Source organism: Hypanus sabinus, chromosome 23 (assembly GCF_030144855.1).
Source record: "Hypanus sabinus isolate sHypSab1 chromosome 23, sHypSab1.hap1, whole genome shotgun sequence".
NCBI lineage: Eukaryota > Metazoa > Chordata > Chondrichthyes > Myliobatiformes > Dasyatidae > Hypanus > Hypanus sabinus.
In genome coordinates this window covers 60212496-60238204 of record NC_082728.1, presented here as the reverse complement: position 1 = coordinate 60238204, position 25709 = coordinate 60212496, and the positions used below count along the sequence as shown (strand labels likewise).

Genomic DNA, 25709 nt, shown 5'->3' with positions numbered 1-25709 from the left:
GAATGTGTATTCACACAGAAATATGGGGAATTGGAGGTCTGGGATTTGGAAAGTGAATTCACACGGGAATATCGGGAACTGGAGGTCTGGTATTTGGAAAGAGTATTCATACAGGAATATGTGGTATTGGAGGTCTGGTATTTGGAAAGTGTATTCTCATGGGAATATGGGGAATTGGTAGTCAGGTATTTGGAAAGTGAATTGATATGGGAATATGGGAATTGGTAGTCAGGTATTTGGAAAGTGTGTTCACACAGGAATATGTGGAATTCGAGGACTGGTATTTGTAAAGTGTATTCATGCAGGAATATGGGGAATCAGTGGTCTAGGATTTGGAAAGTGTGTTCATACAGGAATATGGGGAATTGGAGGTCTGGTATTTGGAAAGTGTATTCACATGGGAATATGGGGAATTGGAGGTCTAGTATTTGGAAAGTAAATTCACACCTGTATATGGGGAATTGGAGGTCTGGTATTTGGAAAGTGTATTCAATCGGAAATATGGGGAATTGTAGATCTGGAATTTTGAAGTTCTATTCGTACAGGAATATGGGGAATTGGAGGTCTGGTATTTGGAAAGTGACTTCAAGCGGGAATATGTGGAATTGCAGGTCTGTTACTTGGGAAGTGTATTCACCCTGGAATATGGTGAATTGGAGGTCTGGTATTTGGAATGTGTATTCACATGGGAACATGAGGAATTGTAGGTCTGGTATTTGGAAAGTAAATTCACACGGGAATACGGGGAATTGGAGATCTGGCATTTGGCAAGTGTATTCACACAGAAACATGGGGAATTGGAGGTCTGGTATTTGGAAAGCATATTGACACGGGAATATGGGGAATTGAAGGTCTGGTATTTGGAAAGTGTATTCACATGGGAATGGGGGATTTGGAGGTCTAGTATTTGGAAAGTGAATTCACACGGGAATACAGGGAATTGGCTGTCTGGTATTTGGAAAGTGTATTCACACGGAGATATGGGGAATTGGAGGTCTGTGATTTGGAAAGTATATTCATACAGAAACATGGGGAATTGGAGGTCTGGTATTTGGAAAGTATATTCATACAGAAACATGGGGAATTGGAGGTCTGGTATTTGGAAAGCATATTGACACGGGAATATGGGGAATTGGAGGTCTGGTATTTGGAAAGTGTATTCACATGGGAATATGGGAAATTGGAGGTCTGGTATTTGGAAAGTGTATTCATACAGGGAATATACGGAATTGGCTGTCTGGTATTTGGAATGTGTATTCACACAGAAATATGGGGAATTGGAGTTCTGGTATTTGGAAAGAGTATTCACACGGGAATATGTGGAATTGGAGGTCTGGTATTTGGAAAGAGATTTCACACGGAACTATGGGGAATTGCAGGTCTGGTGATTGGAAAGTGTATTCACACGGGAATATGGGAAATTGGATGTCTGGTATTTGGAAAGTGTACTCACACGGGAATGTGGGGAATTGGAGATCTGGTATTTGGAAAGTATACTCACACGGGAATATGGGGAATCGGAGATCCGGTATTTGGAAAGTGTATTCATACAGGGAATATACGGAATTGGCTGTCTGGTATTTGGAATGTGTATTCACACAGAAATATGGGGAACTGGAGATCTGGGATTTGGAAAGTGAATTCACACGGGAATATCGGGAACTGGAGGTCTGGTATTTGGAAAGAGTATTCTCATGGGAATATGTGAAATTGGAGGTCTAGAATTTGGAAAGAGTATTCATAAATATGTGGTATTGGAGGTCTGGTATTTGGAAAGTGTATTCACACAGGAATATGGGGAATTGGTAGTCAGGTATTTGGAAAGTGAATTGATACGGGAATATGGGAAATTGGTAGTCAGGTATTTGGAGAGTGTATTCACACAGGAATATAGGGAATTGCTGGGCTGGTATTTGAATAGAGTATTCACTTGGCAATATGGGGAATTGGAGGTCTGGTATTTGGAAAGTGAATTGACACGGGAATATGGGGAATTGGAGGTCTGATATTTGGAAAGTGAATTCACATGGGAATATCTGGAATTGGAGGTCTGCTATTTGGAAAGTGAATTGACACGGGAATATGGGGAATTGGAGGTCTGATATTTGGAAAGTGAATTCACACGGGAATATGGGGAATTGGAGGTCTGGTATTTGGAAAGTGATTTCACACGGGAATATGGGGAATTGGAGATCTGGTATTTGGAAAGAATATTCACACGGGAATATGTGGAATTGGAGGTCTGGTATTTGGAAAGTGTATTCACACGGGAATATAGGGAATTGCTGGTCTGGTATTTGGATTGAGTATTCACTCGGCAATATAGAGAATTGGAGGTCTGGTATTTGGAAAGTGAATTGACACCGGAATATGGGGAATTGGTGGTCTAGTATTTCGAAAGTGAGTTCACACGGGAATGTGGGGAATTGGAGGTGTGGTATTTGGAAAGTGTGTTCATACGGGAAAATGAGGAATTGGAGATCTGGTATTTGGAAACTGTATTCTCACGGGAATATGGGGAATTGGTAGTCAGGTATTTGGAAAGTGAATTCATACGGGAATATGGGAAATTGCAGGTCTGGTATTTGGAAAGTGTATTAACACGGGAATATGGGGAATTGGAGGTCTGGTATTTGGAAAGAGAATTCACACGGAAATATGGGGAATTGGAGGTCTGGTATTTGGAAAGTGTATTCGCACAGGAATATGTGGAATTGGAGGTCTGGTATTTGGGAAGGGTATTCATACAGGAATATGGGGACTAGGATGTCTGGTGTTTCGAAACTGTATTCATAAGAGAATATGGGGAATTGGAGGTCTGGTATTTGGAAAGGGTATACAAACGGGAATGTGGGGAATTTGATGACTGGTATTTGGAAAGTAAATTCACATGGGAATATGGGGAATTGGAGGTCTGGTATTTGGAAAGTGTATACAAACGGGAATGTGGGGAATTTGATGACTGGTATTTGGAAAGTAAATTCACATGGGAATATGGGGAATTGGAGGTCTGGTATTTGGAAAGAGAATTCACACGGAAATATGTGGAATTGGAGGTCTGGTATTTGGGAAGTGTATGCATACAGGAATATGGGGATTAGGATGTCTGGTGTTTCGAAAGTGTATTCACACAGGAATATGGGGAATTGGAGGTCTGGTATTTGGAAGAATTCACACGGAACTATGGGGAATTGCAGGTCTGATATTTGGAAAGTTTATTCACACGGGAATATGGGGAATTGGATGTCTGGTATTTCGAATGTGAGTTCACACGGGAATGTGGGGAATTGGAGGTGTGGTATTTGGAAAGTGTATTCACACGGGAATATGGGAAATTGGAGGTCTGGTATTTGGAAAGTGTATTCACATGGAGATATGGGGAATTGGAGGTCCGGGATTTGGAAAGTATATTCATACAGGAACATGGGAAATTGGAGATCTGGTATTTGGAAAGAATATTCACACGGGAATATGTGGAATTGGAGGTCTGGTATTTGGAAAGTGTATTCACACGGGAATATAGGGAATTGCTGGTCTGGTATTTGGATTGAGTATTCACTCGGCAATATAGAGAATTGGAGGTCTGGTATTTGGAAAGTGAATTGACACCGGAATATGGGGAATTGGAGGTCTCGTATTTGGAAAGTGTATTCACACGGGAATATAGGGAATTGCTGGGCTGGTATTTGAATAGAGTATTCACTTGGCAATATGGGGAATTGGAGGTCTGGTATTTGGAAAGTGAATTGACATGGGAATATGGGGAATTGGAGGTCTGATATTTGGAAAGTGAATTCACATGGGAATATCTGGAATTGGAGGTCTGCTATTTGGAAAGTGAATTCACACGGGAATATGGGGAATTGGAGGTCTGGTATTTGGAAAGTGATTTCACACGGGAATATGGGGAATTGGAGATCTGGTATTTGGAAAGAATATTCACACGGGAATATGTGGAATTGGAGGTCTGGTATTTGGAAAGTGTATTCACACGGGAATATAGGGAATTGCTGGTCTGGTATTTGGATAGAGTATTCACTCGGCAATATAGAGAATTGGAGGTCTGGTATTTGGAAAGTGAATTGACACCGGAATATGGGGAATTGGTGGTCTCATATTTGGAAAGAGAATTCACATGGGAATATGTGGAATTGGAGGTCTGGTACTTGGAAAGTGTGTTAACATGGAAATATGGGGAATTAGAAATCTGGTATTTGCAAAGTGTATTCATATAGAGAATATGCGGAATCAGATGGCTGGTATTTCAAAAGTGCATTCACACGGAGATATGGGGAATTGGAGGTCTGGTATTTGGAAAGTATATTGACACGGGAATATGTGGAATTGGAGTTCTGGTATTTGGAAAGTGTATTCACATGGGAATATGGGGAATTGTAGGTCTAGTATTTGGAAAGAGTATTCACACGGGAATATGTGGTATTGTAGATCTGGTATTCCGAAAGTGTATTCACACAGGAATATGGGGAATTGCTGGGCTGGTATTTGGATAGAGTATTCACTTGGCAATATGGGAAATTGGAGGTCTGGTATTTGGAAAGTGTATTCATACAGGGAATATACGGAATTGGCTGTCTGGTATTTGGAATGTGTATTCACACAGAAATATGGGGAATTGGAGGTCTGGGATTTGGAAAGTGAATTCACACGGGAATATCGGGAACTGGAGGTCTGGTATTTGGAAAGAGTATTCATACGGGAATATGTGGTATTGGAGGTCTGGTATTTGGAAAGTGTATTCTCATGGGAATATGGGGAATTGGTAGTCAGGTATTTGGAAAGTGAATTGATACGGGAATATGGGAATTGGTAGTCAGGTATTTGGAAAGTGTGTTCACACAGGAATATGTGGAATTCGAGGACTGGTATTTGTAAAGTGTATTCATGCAGGAATATGGGGAATCAGTGGTCTAGGATTTGGAAAGTGTGTTCATACAGGAATATGGGGAATTGGAGGTCTGGTATTTGGAAAGTGTATTCACATGGGAATATAGGGAATTGGAGGTCTAGTATTTGGAAAGTAAATTCACACCTGTATATGGGGAATTGGAGGTCTGGTATTTGGAAAGTGTATTCAATCGGAAATATGGGGAATTGTAGATCTAGAATTTTGAAGTTCTATTCATACAGGAATATGGGGAATTGGAGGTCTGGTATTTGGAAAGTGACTTCAAGCGGGAATATGTGGAATTGCAGGTCTGTTACTTGGGAAGTGTATTCACCCTGGAATATGGTGAATTGGAGGTCTGGTATTTGGAATGTGTATTCACATGGGAACATGAGGAATTGTAGGTCTGGTATTTGGAAAGTAAATTCACACGGGAATATGGGGAATTGGAGATCTGGCATTTGGCAAGTGTATTCACACAGAAAGATGGGGAATTGGAGGTCTGGTATTTGGAAAGCATATTGACACGGGAATATGGGGAATTGCAGGTCTGGTATTTGGAAAGTGTATTCACATGGGAATGGGGGAATTGGAGGTCTAGTATTTGGAAAGTGAATTCACACGGGAATACGGGGAATTGGCTGTCTGGTATTTGGAAAGTGTATTCACACGGAGATATGGGGAATTGGAGGTCTGTGATTTGGAAAGTATATTCATACAGAAACATGGGGAATTGGAGGTCTGGTATTTGGAAAGCATATTGACACGGGAATATGGGGAATTGGAGGTCTGGTATTTGGAAAGTGAATTCACACGGGAATACGGGGAATTGGAGGTCTGGTATTTTTAAAGAGTATTCACATGGGAATATGTGGAATTGGAGGTCTGGTATTTGGAAAGTGTATTCACACGGGAATATAGGGAATTGCTGGTCTGGTATTTGGATAGAGTATTCACTCGGCAATATAGAGAATTGGAGGTCTGGTATTTGGAAAGTGAATTCAAATGGAGGTATGGGGAATTGGAGGTCTGGTATTTGGAAAGAATATTCACACGGGAATATGTGGAATTGGAGGTCTGGTATTTGGAAAGTGTATTAACACGGGAATATGGGGAATTGGAGGTCTGGTATTTGGAAAGAGAATTCACACGGAAATATGGGGAATTGGAGGTCTGGTATTTGGAAAGTGTATTCGCACAGGAATATGTGGAATTGGAGGTCTGGTATTTGGGAAGGGTATTCATACAGGAATATGGGGACTAGGATGTCTGGTGTTTCGAAACTGTATTCATAAGAGAATATGGGGAATTGGAGGTCTGGTATTTGGAAAGGGTATACAAACGGGAATGTGGGGAATTTGATGACTGGTATTTGGAAAGTAAATTCACATGGGAATATGGGGAATTGGAGGTCTGGTATTTGGAAAGTGTATACAAACGGGAATGTGGGGAATTTGATGACTGGTATTTGGAAAGTAAATTCACATGGGAATATGGGGAATTGGAGGTCTGGTATTTGGAAAGAGAATTCACACGGAAATATGTGGAATTGGAGGTCTGGTATTTGGGAAGTGTATGCATACAGGAATATGGGGATTAGGATGTCTGGTGTTTCGAAAGTGTATTCACACAGGAATATGGGGAATTGGAGGTCTGGTATTTGGAAGAATTCACACGGAACTATGGGGAATTGCAGGTCTGATATTTGGAAAGTTTATTCACACGGGAATATGGGGAATTGGATGTCTGGTATTTCGAATGTGAGTTCACACGGGAATGTGGGGAATTGGAGGTGTGGTATTTGGAAAGTGTATTCACACGGGAATATGGGAAATTGGAGGTCTGGTATTTGGAAAGTGTATTCACATGGAGATATGGGGAATTGGAGGTCCGGGATTTGGAAAGTATATTCATACAGGAACATGGGAAATTGGAGATCTGGTATTTGGAAAGAATATTCACACGGGAATATGTGGAATTGGAGGTCTGGTATTTGGAAAGTGTATTCACACGGGAATATAGGGAATTGCTGGTCTGGTATTTGGATTGAGTATTCACTCGGCAATATAGAGAATTGGAGGTCTGGTATTTGGAAAGTGAATTGACACCGGAATATGGGGAATTGGAGGTCTCGTATTTGGAAAGTGTATTCACACGGGAATATAGGGAATTGCTGGGCTGGTATTTGAATAGAGTATTCACTTGGCAATATGGGGAATTGGAGGTCTGGTATTTGGAAAGTGAATTGACATGGGAATATGGGGAATTGGAGGTCTGATATTTGGAAAGTGAATTCACATGGGAATATCTGGAATTGGAGGTCTGCTATTTGGAAAGTGAATTCACACGGGAATATGGGGAATTGGAGGTCTGGTATTTGGAAAGTGATTTCACACGGGAATATGGGGAATTGGAGATCTGGTATTTGGAAAGAATATTCACACGGGAATATGTGGAATTGGAGGTCTGGTATTTGGAAAGTGTATTCACACGGGAATATAGGGAATTGCTGGTCTGGTATTTGGATAGAGTATTCACTCGGCAATATAGAGAATTGGAGGTCTGGTATTTGGAAAGTGAATTGACACCGGAATATGGGGAATTGGTGGTCTCATATTTGGAAAGAGAATTCACATGGGAATATGTGGAATTGGAGGTCTGGTACTTGGAAAGTGTGTTAACATGGAAATATGGGGAATTAGAAATCTGGTATTTGCAAAGTGTATTCATATAGAGAATATGCGGAATCAGATGGCTGGTATTTCAAAAGTGCATTCACACGGAGATATGGGGAATTGGAGGTCTGGTATTTGGAAAGTATATTGACACGGGAATATGTGGAATTGGAGTTCTGGTATTTGGAAAGTGTATTCACATGGGAATATGGGGAATTGTAGGTCTAGTATTTGGAAAGAGTATTCACACGGGAATATGTGGTATTGTAGATCTGGTATTCCGAAAGTGTATTCACACAGGAATATGGGGAATTGCTGGGCTGGTATTTGGATAGAGTATTCACTTGGCAATATGGGAAATTGGAGGTCTGGTATTTGGAAAGTGTATTCATACAGGGAATATACGGAATTGGCTGTCTGGTATTTGGAATGTGTATTCACACAGAAATATGGGGAATTGGAGGTCTGGGATTTGGAAAGTGAATTCACACGGGAATATCGGGAACTGGAGGTCTGGTATTTGGAAAGAGTATTCATACGGGAATATGTGGTATTGGAGGTCTGGTATTTGGAAAGTGTATTCTCATGGGAATATGGGGAATTGGTAGTCAGGTATTTGGAAAGTGAATTGATACGGGAATATGGGAATTGGTAGTCAGGTATTTGGAAAGTGTGTTCACACAGGAATATGTGGAATTCGAGGACTGGTATTTGTAAAGTGTATTCATGCAGGAATATGGGGAATCAGTGGTCTAGGATTTGGAAAGTGTGTTCATACAGGAATATGGGGAATTGGAGGTCTGGTATTTGGAAAGTGTATTCACATGGGAATATAGGGAATTGGAGGTCTAGTATTTGGAAAGTAAATTCACACCTGTATATGGGGAATTGGAGGTCTGGTATTTGGAAAGTGTATTCAATCGGAAATATGGGGAATTGTAGATCTAGAATTTTGAAGTTCTATTCATACAGGAATATGGGGAATTGGAGGTCTGGTATTTGGAAAGTGACTTCAAGCGGGAATATGTGGAATTGCAGGTCTGTTACTTGGGAAGTGTATTCACCCTGGAATATGGTGAATTGGAGGTCTGGTATTTGGAATGTGTATTCACATGGGAACATGAGGAATTGTAGGTCTGGTATTTGGAAAGTAAATTCACACGGGAATATGGGGAATTGGAGATCTGGCATTTGGCAAGTGTATTCACACAGAAAGATGGGGAATTGGAGGTCTGGTATTTGGAAAGCATATTGACACGGGAATATGGGGAATTGCAGGTCTGGTATTTGGAAAGTGTATTCACATGGGAATGGGGGAATTGGAGGTCTAGTATTTGGAAAGTGAATTCACACGGGAATACGGGGAATTGGCTGTCTGGTATTTGGAAAGTGTATTCACACGGAGATATGGGGAATTGGAGGTCTGTGATTTGGAAAGTATATTCATACAGAAACATGGGGAATTGGAGGTCTGGTATTTGGAAAGCATATTGACACGGGAATATGGGGAATTGGAGGTCTGGTATTTGGAAAGTGAATTCACACGGGAATACGGGGAATTGGAGGTCTGGTATTTTTAAAGAGTATTCACATGGGAATATGTGGAATTGGAGGTCTGGTATTTGGAAAGTGTATTCACACGGGAATATAGGGAATTGCTGGTCTGGTATTTGGATAGAGTATTCACTCGGCAATATAGAGAATTGGAGGTCTGGTATTTGGAAAGTGAATTCAAATGGAGGTATGGGGAATTGGAGGTCTGGTATTTGGAAAGAATATTCACACGGGAATATGTGGAATTGGAGGTCTGGTATTTGGAAAGTGTATTCACACGGGAATATAGGGAATTGCTGGTCTGGTATTTGGATAGAGTATTCACTCGGCAATATAGAGAATTGGAGGTCTGGTATTTGGAAAGTGAATTGACACCGGAATATGGGGAATTGGTGGTCTCATATTTGGAAAGAGAATTCACATGGGAATATGTGGAATTGGAGGTCTGGTACTTGGAAAGTGTGTTAACATGGAAATATGGGGAATTAGAAATCTGGTATTTGCAAAGTGTATTCATATAGAGAATATGCGGAATCGGATGTCTGGTATTTCGAAAGTGCATTCACACGGAGATATGGGGAATTGGAGGTCTGGTATTTGGAAAGTATATTGACACGGGAATATGTGGAATTGGAGTTCTGGTATTTGGAAAGTGTATTCACATGGGAATATGGGGAATTGTAGGTCTAGTATTTGGAAAGAGTATTCACACGGGAATATGTGGTATTGTAGATCTGGTATTTCGAAAGTGTATTCACACAGGAATATGGGGAATTGCTGGGCTGGTATTTGGATAGAGTATTCACTTGGCAATATGGGAAATTGGAGGTCTGGTATTTGGAAAGTAAATTCACACGGGAATATGGGGAATTGGAGATCTGGCATTTGGCAAGTGTATTCACACAGAAAGATGGGGAATTGGAGGTCTGGTATTTGGAAAGCATATTGACACGGGAATATGGGGAATTGCAGGTCTGGTATTTGGAAAGTGTATTCACATGGGAATGGGGGAATTGGAGGTCTAGTATTTGGAAAGTGAATTCACACGGGAATACGGGGAATTGGCTGTCTGGTATTTGGAAAGTGTATTCACACGGAGATATGGGGAATTGGAGGTCTGTGATTTGGAAAGTATATTCATACAGAAACATGGGGAATTGGAGGTCTGGTATTTGGAAAGCATATTGACACGGGAATATGGGGAATTGGAGGTCTGGTATTTGGAAAGTGAATTCACACGGGAATACGGGGAATTGGAGGTCTGGTATTTTTAAAGAGTATTCACATGGGAATATGTGGAATTGGAGGTCTGGTATTTGGAAAGTGTATTCACACGGGAATATAGGGAATTGCTGGTCTGGTATTTGGATAGAGTATTCACTCGGCAATATAGAGAATTGGAGGTCTGGTATTTGGAAAGTGAATTCAAATGGAGGTATGGGGAATTGGAGGTCTGGTATTTGGAAAGAATATTCACACGGGAATATGTGGAATTGGAGGTCTGGTATTTGGAAAGTGTATTCACACGGGAATATAGGGAATTGCTGGTCTGGTATTTGGATAGAGTATTCACTCGGCAATATAGAGAATTGGAGGTCTGGTATTTGGAAAGTGAATTGACACCGGAATATGGGGAATTGGTGGTCTCATATTTGGAAAGAGAATTCACATGGGAATATGTGGAATTGGAGGTCTGGTACTTGGAAAGTGTGTTAACATGGAAATATGGGGAATTAGAAATCTGGTATTTGCAAAGTGTATTCATATAGAGAATATGCGGAATCGGATGTCTGGTATTTCGAAAGTGCATTCACACGGAGATATGGGGAATTGGAGGTCTGGTATTTGGAAAGTATATTGACACGGGAATATGTGGAATTGGAGTTCTGGTATTTGGAAAGTGTATTCACATGGGAATATGGGGAATTGTAGGTCTAGTATTTGGAAAGAGTATTCACACGGGAATATGTGGTATTGTAGATCTGGTATTTCGAAAGTGTATTCACACAGGAATATGGGGAATTGCTGGGCTGGTATTTGGATAGAGTATTCACTTGGCAATATGGGAAATTGGAGGTCTGGTATTTGGAAAGTGTATTCATACAGGGAATATACGGAATTGGCTGTCTGGTATTTGGAATGTGTATTCACACAGAAATATGGGGAATTGGAGGTCTGGGATTTGGAAAGTGAATTCACACGGGAATATCGGGAACTGGAGGTCTGGTATTTGGAAAGAGTATTCATACAGGAATATGTGGTATTGGAGGTCTGGTATTTGGAAAGTGTATTCTCATGGGAATATGGGGAATTGGTAGTCAGGTATTTGGAAAGTGAATTGATATGGGAATATGGGAATTGGTAGTCAGGTATTTGGAAAGTGTGTTCACACAGGAATATGTGGAATTCGAGGACTGGTATTTGTAAAGTGTATTCATGCAGGAATATGGGGAATCAGTGGTCTAGGATTTGGAAAGTGTGTTCATACAGGAATATGGGGAATTGGAGGTCTGGTATTTGGAAAGTGTATTCACATGGGAATATGGGGAATTGGAGGTCTGGTATTTGGAAAGTGACTTCAAGCGGGAATATGTGGAATTGCAGGTCTGTTACTTGGGAAGTGTATTCACCCTGGAATATGGTGAATTGGAGGTCTGGTATTTGGAATGTGTATTCACATGGGAACATGAGGAATTGTAGGTCTGGTATTTGGAAAGTAAATTCACACGGGAATATGGGGAATTGGAGATCTGGCATTTGGCAAGTGTATTCACACAGAAAGATGGGGAATTGGAGGTCTGGTATTTGGAAAGCATATTGACACGGGAATATGGGGAATTGCAGGTCTGGTATTTGGAAAGTGTATTCACATGGGAATGGGGGAATTGGAGGTCTAGTATTTGGAAAGTGAATTCACACGGGAATACGGGGAATTGGCTGTCTGGTATTTGGAAAGTGTATTCACACGGAGATATGGGGAATTGGAGGTCTGTGATTTGGAAAGTATATTCATACAGAAACATGGGGAATTGGAGGTCTGGTATTTGGAAAGCATATTGACACGGGAATATGGGGAATTGGAGGTCTGGTATTTGGAAAGTGAATTCACACGGGAATACGGGGAATTGGAGGTCTGGTATTTTTAAAGAGTATTCACATGGGAATATGTGGAATTGGAGGTCTGGTATTTGGAAAGTGTATTCACACGGGAATATAGGGAATTGCTGGTCTGGTATTTGGATAGAGTATTCACTCGGCAATATAGAGAATTGGAGGTCTGGTATTTGGAAAGTGAATTCAAATGGAGGTATGGGGAATTGGAGGTCTGGTATTTGGAAAGAATATTCACACGGGAATATGTGGAATTGGAGATCTGATATTTGGAAACTGTATTCATAAGGGAATATGGGGAATTGGAGGTCTGGTATTTGGAAAGGGTATACAAACGGGAATGTGGGGAATTTGATGACTGGTATTTGGAAAGTAAATTCACATGGGAATATGGGGAATTGCAGGTCTGGTATTTGGAAAGTGTATTCACATGGGAATGGGGGAATTGGAGGTCTAGTATTTGGAAAGTGAATTCACACGGGAATACGGGGAATTGGCTGTCTGGTATTTGGAAAGTGTATTCACACGGAGATATGGGGAATTGGAGGTCTGTGATTTGGAAAGTATATTCATACAGAAACATGGGGAATTGGAGGTCTGGTATTTGGAAAGCATATTGACACGGGAATATGGGGAATTGGAGGTCTGGTATTTGGAAAGTGAATTCACACGGGAATACGGGGAATTGGAGGTCTGGTATTTGGAAAGAGTATTCACACGGGAATATGTGGTATTGTAGATCTGGTATTTCGAAAGTGTATTCACACAGGAATATGGGGAATTGCTGGGCTGGTATTTGGATAGAGTATTCACTTGGCAATATGGGAAATTGGAGGTCTGGTATTTGGAAAGTGTATTCATACAGGGAATATACGGAATTGGCTATCTGGTATTTGGAATGTGTATTCACACAGAAATATGGGGAATTGGAGGTCTGGGATTTGGAAAGTGAATTCACACGGGAATATCGGGAACTGGAGGTCTGGTATTTGGAAAGAGTATTCATACAGGAATATGTGGTATTGGAGGTCTGGTATTTGGAAAGTGTATTCACACGGGAATATAGGGAATTGCTGGTCTGGTATTTGGATAGAGTATTCACTCGGCAATATAGAGAATTGGAGGTCTGGTATTTGGAAAGTGAATTCAAATGGAGGTATGGGGAATTGGAGGTCTGGTATTTGGAAAGAATATTCACACGGGAATATGTGGAATTGGAGGTCTGGTATTTGGAAAGTGTATTCACACGGGAATATAGGGAATTGCTGGTCTGGTATTTGGATAGAGTATTCACTCGGCAATATAGAGAATTGGAGGTCTGGTATTTGGAAAGTGAATTGACACCGGAATATGGGGAATTGGTGGTCTCATATTTGGAAAGAGAATTCACATGGGAATATGTGGAATTGGAGGTCTGGTACTTGGAAAGTGTGTTAACATGGAAATATGGGGAATTAGAAATCTGGTATTTGCAAAGTGTATTCATATAGAGAATATGCGGAATCGGATGTCTGGTATTTCGAAAGTGCATTCACACGGAGATATGGGGAATTGGAGGTCTGGTATTTGGAAAGTATATTGACACGGGAATATGTGGAATTGGAGTTCTGGTATTTGGAAAGTGTATTCACATGGGAATATGGGGAATTGTAGGTCTAGTATTTGGAAAGAGTATTCACACGGGAATATGTGGTATTGTAGATCTGGTATTTCGAAAGTGTATTCACACAGGAATATGGGGAATTGCTGGGCTGGTATTTGGATAGAGTATTCACTTGGCAATATGGGAAATTGGAGGTCTGGTATTTGGAAAGTGTATTCATACAGGGAATATACGGAATTGGCTATCTGGTATTTGGAATGTGTATTCACACAGAAATATGGGGAATTGGAGGTCTGGGATTTGGAAAGTGAATTCACACGGGAATATCGGGAACTGGAGGTCTGGTATTTGGAAAGAGTATTCATACAGGAATATGTGGTATTGGAGGTCTGGTATTTGGAAAGTGTATTCTCATGGGAATATGGGGAATTGGTAGTCAGGTATTTGGAAAGTGAATTGATATGGGAATATGGGAATTGGTAGTCAGGTATTTGGAAAGTGTGTTCACACAGGAATATGTGGAATTCGAGGACTGGTATTTGTAAAGTGTATTCATGCAGGAATATGGGGAATCAGTGGTCTAGGATTTGGAAAGTGTGTTCATACAGGAATATGGGGAATTGGAGGTCTGGTATTTGGAAAGTGTATTCACATGGGAATATAGGGAATTGGAGGTCTAGTATTTGGAAAGTAAATTCACACCTGTATATGGGGAATTGGAGGTCTGGTATTTGGAAAGTGTATTCAATCGGAAATATGGGGAATTGTAGATCTAGAATTTTGAAGTTCTATTCATACAGGAATATGGGGAATTGGAGGTCTGGTATTTGGAAAGTGACTTCAAGCGGGAATATGTGGAATTGCAGGTCTGTTACTTGGGAAGTGTATTCACCCTGGAATATGGTGAATTGGAGGTCTGGTATTTGGAATGTGTATTCACATGGGAACATGAGGAATTGTAGGTCTGGTATTTGGAAAGTAAATTCACACGGGAATATGGGGAATTGGAGATCTGGCATTTGGCAAGTGTATTCACACAGAAAGATGGGGAATTGGAGGTCTGGTATTTGGAAAGCATATTGACACGGGAATATGGGGAATTGCAGGTCTGGTATTTGGAAAGTGTATTCACATGGGAATGGGGGAATTGGAGGTCTAGTATTTGGAAAGTGAATTCACACGGGAATACGGGGAATTGGCTGTCTGGTATTTGGAAAGTGTATTCACACGGAGATATGGGGAATTGGAGGTCTGTGATTTGGAAAGTATATTCATACAGAAACATGGGGAATTGGAGGTCTGGTATTTGGAAAGCATATTGACACGGGAATATGGGGAATTGGAGGTCTGGTATTTGGAAAGTGAATTCACACGGGAATACGGGGAATTGGAGGTCTGGTATTTTTAAAGAGTATTCACATGGGAATATGTGGAATTGGAGGTCTGGTATTTGGAAAGTGTATTCACACGGGAATATAGGGAATTGCTGGTCTGGTATTTGGAAAGTGAATTCAAATGGAGGTATGGGGAATTGGAGGTCTGGTATTTGGAAAGAATATTCACACGGGAATATGTGGAATTGGAGATCTGATATTTGGAAACTGTATTCATAAGGGAATATGGGGAATTGGAGGTCTGGTATTTGGAAAGGGTATACAAACGGGAATGTGGGGAATTTGATGACTGGTATTTGGAAAGTAAATTCACATGGGAATATGGGGAATTGCAGGTCTGGTATTTGGAAAGTGTATTCACATGGGAATGGGGGAATTGGAGGTCTAGTATTTGGAAAGTGAATTCACACGGGAATACGGGGAATTGGCTGTCTGGTATTTGGAAAGTGTATTCACACGGAGATATGGGGAATTGGAGGTCTGTGATTTGGAAAGTATATTCATACAGAAACATGGGGAATTGGAGGTGTGGTATTTGGAAAGCATATTGACACGGGAATATGGGGAATTGGAGGTCTGGTATTTGGAAAGTGAATTCACACGGGAATACGGGGAATTGGAGGTCTGGTATTTTTAAAGAGTATTCACATGGGAATATGTGGAATTGGAGGTCTGGTATTTGGAAAGTGTATTCACACGGGAATATAGGGAATTGCTGGTCTGGTATTTGGATAGAGTATTCACTCGGCAATATAGAGAATTGGAGGTCTGGTATTTGGAAAGTGAATTCAAATGGAGGTATGGGGAATTGGAGGTCTGGTATTTGGAAAGAATATTCACACGGGAATATGTGGAATTGGAGGTCTGGTATTTGGAAAGTGTATTCACACGGGAATATAGGGAATTGCTGGTCTGGTATTTGGATAGAGTATTCACTCGGCAATATAGAGAATTGGAGGTCTGGTATTTGGAAAGTGAATTGACACCGGAATATGGGGAATTGGTGGTCTCATATTTGGAAAGAGAATTCACATGGGAATATGTGGAATTGGAGGTCTGGTACTTGGAAAGTGTGTTAACATGGAAATATGGGGAATTAGAAATCTGGTATTTGCAAAGTGTATTCATATAGAGAATATGCGGAATCGGATGTCTGGTATTTCGAAAGTGCATTCACACGGAGATATGGGGAATTGGAGGTCTGGTATTTGGAAAGTATATAGACACGGGAATATGTGGAATTGGAGTTCTGGTATTTGGAAAGTGTATTCACATGGGAATATGGGGAATTGTAGGTCTAGTATTTGGAAAGAGTATTCACACGGGAATATGTGGTATTGTAGATCTGGTATTTCGAAAGTGTATTCACACAGGAATATGGGGAATTGCTGGGCTGGTATTTGGATAGAGTATTCACTTGGCAATATGGGAAATTGGAGGTCTGGTATTTGGAAAGTGTATTCATACAGGGAATATACGGAATTGGCTGTCTGGTATTTGGAATGTGTATTCACACAGAAATATGGGGAATTGGAGGTCTGGGATTTGGAAAGTGAATTCACACGGGAATATCGGGAACTGGAGGTCTGGTATTTGGAAAGAGTATTCATACAGGAATATGTGGTATTGGAGGTCTGGTATTTGGAAAGTGTATTCTCATGGGAATATGGGGAATTGGTAGTCAGGTATTTGGAAAGTGAATTGATATGGGAATATGGGAATTGGTAGTCAGGTATTTGGAAAGTGTGTTCACACAGGAATATGTGGAATTCGAGGACTGGTATTTGTAAAGTGTATTCATGCAGGAATATGGGGAATCAGTGGTCTAGGATTTGGAAAGTGTGTTCATACAGGAATATGGGGAATTGGAGGTCTGGTATTTGGAAAGTGTATTCACATGGGAATATGGGGAATTGGAGGTCTAGTATTTGGAAAGTAAATTCACACCTGTATATGGGGAATTGGAGGTCTGGTATTTGGAAAGTGTATTCACATGGAGATATGGGGAATTGGAGGTCCGGGATTTGGAAAGTATATTCATACAGGAACATGGGAAATTGGAGATCTGGTATTTGGAAAGAATATTCACACGGGAATATGTGGAATTGGAGGTCTGGTATTTGGAAAGTGTATTCACACGGGAATATAGGGAATTGCTGGTCTGGTATTTGGATTGAGTATTCACTCGGCAATATAGAGAATTGGAGGGCTGGTATTTGGAAAGTGAATTGACACCGGAATATGGGGAATTGGAGGTCTCGTATTTGGAAAGTGTATTCACACGGGAATATAGGGAATTGCTGGGCTGGTATTTGAATAGAGTATTCACTTGGCAATATGGGGAATTGGAGGTCTGGTATTTGGAAAGTGAATTGACATGGGAATATGGGGAATTGGAGGTCTGATATTTGGAAAGTGAATTCACATGGGAATATCTGGAATTGGAGGTCTGCTATTTGGAAAGTGAATTCACACGGGAATATGGGGAATTGGAGGTCTGGTATTTGGAAAGTGATTTCACACGGGAATATGGGGAATTGGAGATCTGGTATTTGGAAAGAATATTCACACGGGAATATGTGGAATTGGAGGTCTGGTATTTGGAAAGTGTATTCACACGGGAATATAGGGAATTGCTGGTCTGGTATTTGGATAGAGTATTCACTCGGCAATATAGAGAATTGGAGGTCTTGTATTTGGAAAGTGAATTGACACCGGAATATGGGGAATTGGTGGTCTCATATTTGGAAAGAGAATTCACATGGGAATATGTGGAATTGGAGGTCTGGTACTTGGAAAGTGTGTTAACATGGAAATATGGGGAATTAGAAATCTGGTATTTGCAAAGTGTATTCATATAGAGAATATGCGGAATCGGATGTCTGGTATTTCGAAAGTGCATTCACACGGAGATATGGGGAATTGGAGGTCTGGTATTTGGAAAGTATATTGACACGGGAATATGTGGAATTGGAGTTCTGGTATTTGGAAAGTGTATTCACATGGGAATATGGGGAATTGTAGGTCTAGTATTTGGAAAGAGTATTCACACGGGAATATGTGGTATTGTAGATCTGGTATTCCGAAAGTGTATTCACACAGGAATATGGGGAATTGCTGGGCTGGTATTTGGATAGAGTATTCACTTGGCAATATGGGAAATTGGAGGTCTGGTATTTGGAAAGTGTATTCATACAGGGAATATACGGAATTGGCTGTCTGGTATTTGGAATGTGTATTCACACAGAAATATGGGGAATTGGAGGTCTGGGATTTGGAAAGTGAATTCACACGGGAATATCGGGAACTGGAGGTCTGGTATTTGGAAAGAGTATTCATACGGGAATATGTGGTATTGGAGGTCTGGTATTTGGAAAGTGTATTCTCATGGGAATATGGGGAATTGGTAGTCAGGTATTTGGAAAGTGAATTGATACGGGAATATGGGAATTGGTAGTCAGGTATTTGGAAAGTGTGTTCACACAGGAATATGTGGAATTCGAGGACTGGTATTTGTAAAGTGTATTCATGCAGGAATATGGGGAATCAGTGGTCTAGGATTTGGAAAGTGTGTTCATACAGGAATATGGGGAATTGGAGGTCTGGTATTTGGAAAGTGTATTCACATGGGAATATAGGGAATTGGAGGTCTAGTATTTGGAAAGTAAATTCACACCTGTATATGGGGAATTGGAGGTCTGGTATTTGGAAAGTGTATTCAATCGGAAATATGGGGAATTGTAGATCTAGAATTTTGAAGTTCTATTCATACAGGAATATGGGGAATTGGAGGTCTGGTATTTGGAAAGTGACTTCAAGCGGGAATATGTGGAATTGCAGGTCTGTTACTTGGGAAGTGTATTCACCATGGAATATGGTGAATTGGAGGTCTGGTATTTGGAATGTGTATTCACATGGGAACATGAGGAATTGTAGGTCTGGTATTTGGAAAGTAAATTCACACGGGAATATGGGGAATTGGAGATCTGGCATTTGGCAAGTGTATTCACACAGAAAGATGGGGAATTGGAGGTCTGGTATTTGGAAAGCATATTGACACGGGAATATGGGGAATTGCAGGTCTGGTATTTGGAAAGTGTATTCACATGGGAATGGGGGAATTGGAGGTCTAGTATTTGGAAAGTGAATTCACACGGGAATACGGGGAATTGGCTGTCTGGTATTTGGAAAGTGTATTCACACGGAGATATGGGGAATTGGAGGTCTGTGATTTGGAAAGTATATTCATACAGAAACATGGGGAATTGGAGGTCTGGTATTTGGAAAGTAAATTCACATGGGAATATGGGGAATTGCAGGTCTGGTATTTGGAAAGTGTATTCACATGGGAATGGGGGAATTGGAGGTCTAGTATTTGGAAAGTGAATTCACACGGGAATACGGGGAATTGGCTGTCTGGTATTTGGAAAGTGTATTCACACGGAGATATGGGGAATTGGAGGTCTGTGATTTGGAAAGTATATTCATACAGAAACATGGGGAATTGGAGGTCTGGTATTTGGAAAGCATATTGACACGGGAATATGGGGAATTGGAGGTCTGGTATTTGGAAAGTGAATTCACACGGGAATACGGGGAATTGGAGGTCTGGTATTTTTAAAGAGTATTCACATGGGAATATGTGGAATTGGAGGTCTGGTATTTGGAAAGTGTATTCACACGGGAATATAGGGAATTGCTGGTCTGGTATTTGGATAGAGTATTCACTCGGCAATATAGAGAATTGGAGGTCTGGTATTTGGAAAGTGAATTCAAATGGAGGTATGGGGAATTGGAGGTCTGGTATTTGGAAAGAATATTCACACGGGAATATGTGGAATTGGAGGTCTGGTATTTGGAAAGTGTATTCACACGGGAATATAGGGAATTGCTGGTCTGGTATTTGGATAGAGTATTCACTCGGCAATATAGAGAATTGGAGGTCTGGTATTTGGAAAGTGAATTGACACCGGAATATGGGGAATTGGTGGTCTCATATTTGGAAAGAGAATTCACATGGGAATATGTGGAATTGGAGGTCTGGTACTTGGAAAGTGTGTTAACATGGAAATATGGGGAATTAGAAATCTGGTATTTGCAAAGTGTATTCATATAGAGAATATGCGGAATCGGATGTCTGGTATTTCGAAAGTGCATTCACACGGAGATATGGGGAATTGGAGGTCTGGTATTTGGAAAGTATATAGACACGGGAATATGTGGAATTGGAGTTCTGGTATTTGGAAAGTGTATTCACATGGGAATATGGGGAATTGTAGGTCTAGTATTTGGAAAGAGTATTCACACGGGAATATGTGGTATTGTAGATCTGGTATTTCGAAAGTGTATTCACACAGGAATATGGGGAATTGCTGGGCTGGTATTTGGATAGAGTATTCACTTGGCAATATGGGAAATTGGAGGTCTGGTATTTGGAAAGTGTATTCATACAGGGAATATACGGAATTGGCTGTCTGGTATTTGGAATGTGTATTCACACAGAAATATGGGGAATTGGAGGTCTGGGATTTGGAAAGTGAATTCACACGGGAATATCGGGAACTGGAGGTCTGGTATTTGGAAAGAGTATTCATACAGGAATATGTGGTATTGGAGGTCTGGTATTTGGAAAGTGTATTCTCATGGGAATATGGGGAATTGGTAGTCAGGTATTTGGAAAGTGAATTGATATGGGAATATGGGAATTGGTAGTCAGGTATTTGGAAAGTGTGTTCACACAGGAATATGTGGAATTCGAGGACTGGTATTTGTAAAGTGTATTCATGCAGGAATATGGGGAATCAGTGGTCTAGGATTTGGAAAGTGTGTTCATACAGGAATATGGGGAATTGGAGGTCTGGTATTTGGAAAGTGTATTCACATGGGAATATGGGGAATTGGAGGTCTAGTATTTGGAAAGTAAATTCACACCTGTATATGGGGAATTGGAGGTCTGGTATTTGGAAAGTGTATTCACATGGAGATATGGGGAATTGGAGGTCCGGGATTTGGAAAGTATATTCATACAGGAACATGGGAAATTGGAGATCTGGTATTTGGAAAGAATATTCACACGGGAATATGTGGAATTGGAGGTCTGGTATTTGGAAAGTGTATTCACACGGGAATATAGGGAATTGCTGGTCTGGTATTTGGATTGAGTATTCACTCGGCAATATAGAGAATTGGAGGGCTGGTATTTGGAAAGTGAATTGACACCGGAATATGGGGAATTGGAGGTCTCGTATTTGGAAAGTGTATTCACACGGGAATATAGGGAATTGCTGGGCTGGTATTTGAATAGAGTATTCACTTGGCAATATGGGGAATTGGAGGTCTGGTATTTGGAAAGTGAATTGACATGGGAATATGGGGAATTGGAGGTCTGATATTTGGAAAGTGAATTCACATGGGAATATCTGGAATTGGAGGTCTGCTATTTGGAAAGTGAATTCACACGGGAATATGGGGAATTGGAGGTCTGGTATTTGGAAAGTGATTTCACACGGGAATATGGGGAATTGGAGATCTGGTATTTGGAAAGAATATTCACACGGGAATATGTGGAATTGGAGGTCTGGTATTTGGAAAGTGTATTCACACGGGAATATAGGGAATTGCTGGTCTGGTATTTGGATAGAGTATTCACTCGGCAATATAGAGAATTGGAGGTCTTGTATTTGGAAAGTGAATTGACACCGGAATATGGGGAATTGGTGGTCTCATATTTGGAAAGAGAATTCACATGGGAATATGTGGAATTGGAGGTCTGGTACTTGGAAAGTGTGTTAACATGGAAATATGGGGAATTAGAAATCTGGTATTTGCAAAGTGTATTCATATAGAGAATATGCGGAATCGGATGTCTGGTATTTCGAAAGTGCATTCACACGGAGATATGGGGAATTGGAGGTCTGGTATTTGGAAAGTATATTGACACGGGAATATGTGGAATTGGAGTTCTGGTATTTGGAAAGTGTATTCACATGGGAATATGGGGAATTGTAGGTCTAGTATTTGGAAAGAGTATTCACACGGGAATATGTGGTATTGTAGATCTGGTATTCCGAAAGTGTATTCACACAGGAATATGGGGAATTGCTGGGCTGGTATTTGGATAGAGTATTCACTTGGCAATATGGGAAATTGGAGGTCTGGTATTTGGAAAGTGTATTCATACAGGGAATATACGGAATTGGCTGTCTGGTATTTGGAATGTGTATTCACACAGAAATATGGGGAATTGGAGGTCTGGGATTTGGAAAGTGAATTCACACGGGAATATCGGGAACTGGAGGTCTGGTATTTGGAAAGAGTATTCATACGGGAATATGTGGTATTGGAGGTCTGGTATTTGGAAAGTGTATTCTCATGGGAATATGGGGAATTGGTAGTCAGGTATTTGGAAAGTGAATTGATACGGGAATATGGGAATTGGTAGTCAGGTATTTGGAAAGTGTGTTCACACAGGAATATGTGGAATTCGAGGACTGGTATTTGTAAAGTGTATTCATGCAGGAATATGGGGAATCAGTGGTCTAGGATTTGGAAAGTGTGTTCATACAGGAATATGGGGAATTGGAGGTCTGGTATTTGGAAAGTGTATTCACATGGGAATATAGGGAATTGGAGGTCTAGTATTTGGAAAGTAAATTCACACCTGTATATGGGGAATTGGAGGTCTGGTATTTGGAAAGTGTATTCAATCGGAAATATGGGGAATTGTAGATCTAGAATTTTGAAGTTCTATTCATACAGGAATATGGGGAATTGGAGGTCTGGTATTTGGAAAGTGACTTCAAGCGGGAATATGTGGAATTGCAGGTCTGTTACTTGGGAAGTGTATTCACCATGGAATATGGTGAATTGGAGGTCTGGTATTTGGAATGTGTATTCACATGGGAACATGAGGAATTGTAGGTCTGGTATTTGGAAAGTAAATTCACACGGGAATATGGGGAATTGGAGATCTGGCATTTGGCAAGTGTATTCACACAGAAAGATGGGGAATTGGAGGTCTGGTATTTGGAAAGCATATTGACACGGGAATATGGGGAATTGCAGGTCTGGTATTTGGAAAGTGTATTCACATGGGAATGGGGGAATTGGAGGTCTAGTATTTGGAAAGTGAATTCACACGGGAATACGGGGAATTGGCTGTCTGGTATTTGGAAAGTGTATTCACACGGAGATATGGGGAATTGGAGGTCTGTGATTTGGAAAGTATATTCATACAGAAACATGGGGAATTGGAGGTCTGGTATTTGGAAAGCATATTGACACGGGAATATGGGGAATTGGAGGTCTGGTATTTGGAAAGTGAATTCACACGGGAATACGGGGAATTGGAGGTCTGGTATTTTTAAAGAGTATTCACATGGGAATATGTGGAATTGGAGGTCTGGTATTTGGAAAGTGTATTCACACGGGAATATAGGGAATTGCTGGTCTGGTATTTGGATAGAGTATTCACTCGGCAATATAGAGAATTGGAGGTCTGGTATTTGGAAAGTGAATTCAAATGGAGGTATGGGGAATTGGAGGTCTGGTATTTGGAAAGAATATTCACACGGGAATATGTGGAATTGGAGGTCTGGTATTTGGAAAGTGTATTCACACGGGAATATAGGGAATTGCTGGTCTGGTATTTGGATAGAGTATTCACTCGGCAATATAGAGAATTGGAGGTCTGGTATTTGGAAAGTGAATTGACACCGGAATATGGGGAATTGGTGGTCTCATATTTGGAAAGAGAATTCACATGGGAATATGTGGAATTGGAGGTCTGGTACTTGGAAAGTGTGTTAACATGGAAATATGGGGAATTAGAAATCTGGTATTTGCAAAGTGTATTCATATAGAGAATATGCGGAATCGGATGTCTGGTATTTCGAAAGTGCATTCACACGGAGATATGGGGAATTGGAGGTCTGGTATTTGGAAAGTATATTGACACGGGAATATGTGGAATTGGAGTTCTGGTATTTGGAAAGTGTATTCACATGGGAATATGGGGAATTGTAGGTCTAGTATTTGGAAAGAGTATTCACACGGGAATATGTGGTATTGTAGATCTGGTATTTCGAAAGTGTATTCACACAGGAATATGGGGAATTGCTGGGCTGGTATTTGGATAGAGTATTCACTTGGCAATATGGGAAATTGGAGGTCTGGTATTTGGAAAGTGTATTCATACAGGGAATATACGGAATTGGCTGTCTGGTATTTGGAATGTGTATTCACACAGAAATATGGGGAATTGGAGGTCTGGGATTTGGAAAGTGAATTCACACGGGAATATCGGGAACTGGAGGTCTGGTATTTGGAAAGAGTATTCATACAGGAATATGTGGTATTGGAGGTCTGGTATTTGGAAAGTGTATTCTCATGGGAATATGGGGAATTGGTAGTCAGGTATTTGGAAAGTGAATTGATATGGGAATATGGGAATTGGTAGTCAGGTATTTGGAAAGTGTGTTCACACAGGAATATGTGGAATTCGAGGACTGGTATTTGTAAAGTGTATTCATGCAGGAATATGGGGAATCAGTGGTCTAGGATTTGGAAAGTGTGTTCATACAGGAATATGGGGAATTGGAGGTCTGGTATTTGGAAAGTGTATTCACATGGGAATATGGGGAATTGGAGGTCTAGTATTTGGAAAGTAAATTCACACCTGTATATGGGGAATTGGAGGTCTGGTATTTGGAAAGTGTATTCAATCGGAAATATGGGGAATTGTAGATCTGGAATTTTGAAGTTCTATTCGTACAGGAATATGGGAAATTGGAGGTCTGGTATTTGGAAAGTGACTTCAAGCGGGAATATGTGGAATTGCAGGTCTGTTACTTGGGAAGTGTATTCACCCTGGAATATGGTGAATTGGAGGTCTGGTATTTGGAATGTGTATTCACATGGGAACATGAGGAATTGTAGGTCTGGTATTTGGAAAGTAAATTCACACGGGAATACGGGGAATTGGAGATCTGGCATTTGGCAAGTGTATTCACACAGAAACATGGGGAATTGGAGGTCTGGTATTTGGAAAGCATATTGACACGGGAATATGGGGAATTGGAGGTCTGGTATTTGGAAAGTGTATTCACATGGGAATGGGGGATTTGGAGGTCTAGTATTTGGAAAGTGAATTCACACGGGAATACAGGGAATTGGCTGTCTGGTATTTGGAAAGTGTATTCACACGGAGATATGGGGAATTGGAGGTCTGTGATTTGGAAAGTATATTCTTACAGAAACATGGGGAATTGGAGGTCTGGTATTTGGAAAGTATATTCATACAGAAACATGGGGAATTGGAGGTCTGGTATTTGGAAAGCATATTGACACGGGAATATGGGGAATTGGAGGTCTGGTATTTGGAAAGTGAATTCACACGGGAATACGGGGAATTGGAGGTCTGGTATTTTTAAAGAGTATTCACATGGGAATATGTGGAATTGGAGGTC

At 40.7% G+C, this 25709-nt stretch overlaps 1 protein-coding gene across 10 annotated transcripts in view; it reads left to right on the top strand.

The window, feature by feature from the left end:
• LOC132380236 (glutamate receptor ionotropic, NMDA 2C-like) overlaps positions 1-25709 on the top strand; it is a 350379-nt gene that overhangs the window by 73558 nt on the left and 251112 nt on the right. The window lies entirely within an intron of this gene.